Genomic DNA, 1,978 nt, shown 5'->3' on the forward strand with positions numbered 1-1,978 from the left:
TCAGCAGCGCCACGGCTCAGAACCGCCACCCGAGAGGGTAGCAGCGTTATATCCACCCGTGCTGCAGGGAATTTTGCTGAAATAAATGTTTGTTTGTTTTTTAAAAAAGTATACATAAACACATAACTGAATTTAGAAGGATACAAAGTTAGAGTCCTAATTTTTTAATGCAAAAAAAAGTACGAACCTTGGTAAAAAGTCTCAGACAACATATAAACACATTGAGAGCTTACCAAGGTCTCAGTGAGGCATTGTTTTTGCAAAAGTCTAATCAGACTGTTCTGGAAACAGTCATCAGAGTGCCCACCCTCCCGCAGTCCCTTCTGAGGGACCCAACCCCACTGCAGACCCTGCTGAAAGGGGGTGGCTGTGCCAACAGCAGCCCGCCCCTCCCTGGGGACAGGCCAAGCCAGATAGCCCACAGCTGTTATTAAACGTGTTTTTCTCCTGCTAACCTGTCTTGTGTGAACTTATTAGTACAGCCAGAAGAACTTGAAGGGTAGAGAATCTTTCCTCCCTAACAGTGTCTTCTTAAACAGCTTGTGCAAGACAGAAGGGTAACTTGTCACGGCCGTGAGACGGTCGCCCCACACGCTCTCGCAGCTTCCCTCATCCTCGCCCTTGATGACGGGGAACTGCTAAGCTTTGAGCTCCCTTATCTGAACCGTTTTTATTTCCTCGTCCCCTGTGCCCTCAGGACAATCAACGAGGAAGGAAAAGCCCCACACATACATATTCATACTAACGGATGGGCTGAGAGCAAATGGACTTTTAGTGCAGAGGTTCCAAACCTGGTCTCTGAACCTGAATGAGAAAAAAATCACATCTTTATCTGTGATGACCTCGCGCTGAAATTTAGCATTCATTCAGTGATGAAGGCAGACGTTAAACCCTAGAGTTTCCTCAGTGCCTGTGGCTTATTCTCTAACAGAAACCACAAGTGTTTTCACAAAGCATTAGAGTTGCTTCGGAAATCTCGCTCAGTTATGCTTATCGCCACTGCAAAGGAATTCCTAGAGCCAGTGAGCTAAGGAAGGACACGCGAGGGACCTTATCACCAGTTTGGTTCAGTATTCTGATAACTTGAATTTCAGTACAATGGGCTCTCTCTTCTTGATCCTATTTTATCTCAAACGTTTTTATGTGGGGCCCAGAGACCAGGTGGAACACAGGAAAGGCCCCCTGGGACATATGATTTGCCTCGCTACCATTTTCAGGGTTTTCTTCTAAACACTTTCAATAGCTTAACAATTTGTAACAAAAATGAAAGTTATAACTAGAACGTTACTACTCATATGCAGTACTTTTATAAAGTACTATTCATACAAATGTAAGTAGATGTAAACCAAGAGGACAGGACCCCAAGGAAAGGCTCCTGCACCCAGAATCTTTAAACATGCAACCTGCTGAAACCTATCACAAGCGCAGAATGCTGATGTTTCAAGTCCGAATTCACCCACCATGGTTCAGTGCAAATGCCCACTCTGAAAGCTCTGAAGTAGGAAGCCTCCTCCCACGGCAGGATAGGAAAGCAATCGAGTCGCTACTGCACAACGGTGCACTGCAGATTCAAACGCCAACCAGATGATCCACATGGCACACTCTCCACTCAATAAATTAAGGACAAAACGATGAAAGGCAAATTCGAGTCAGTCTGCCAGCTTCCAAATCAACTCATCAGATCTGAGTGCATCAGTAACTGCTGGCAAACATTTTCACACATCACCTCGCTTCTTCCTTATAATACTTACATCATACAGCGTATTATGTAATTGATTACAATATGATGTATGATTGTATAAAATATTCTTTTTCAATTTCCCAGGAAAATTCATGAAGTTATACACCCTAAAGTGCAAAGTACTCACTTCCTAAGGAAAAACCAGTAGCTTTTGTAGAAAGCGAATTCTTACGGTCTGAATCATTAAATTACAGCCCCTTGCATACGTCAGACGTGCCCTAAGTGGCCGCGAGTCTG

At 44.1% G+C, this 1,978-nt stretch overlaps 1 protein-coding gene across 1 annotated transcript in view; it reads right to left on the bottom strand.

Annotated features, from left to right (window-relative positions):
• PKNOX1 (PBX/knotted 1 homeobox 1) overlaps window positions 1–1,972 on the bottom strand; it is a 41,170-nt gene extending 39,198 nt beyond the window's left edge. Inside the window, exon 1 of the mRNA XM_023523178.1 lies at window positions 1,461–1,972. The gene's annotated coding sequence lies outside the window, so the exon portion shown is untranslated. The remainder of the gene's footprint in view (window positions 1–1,460) is intronic.
• Between the last annotated feature and the right edge of the window lie 6 nt (window positions 1,973–1,978).

Source organism: Pteropus vampyrus, unplaced genomic scaffold (assembly GCF_000151845.1).
Source record: "Pteropus vampyrus isolate Shadow unplaced genomic scaffold, Pvam_2.0 Scaffold380, whole genome shotgun sequence".
Lineage (NCBI taxonomy): Eukaryota > Metazoa > Chordata > Mammalia > Chiroptera > Pteropodidae > Pteropus > Pteropus vampyrus.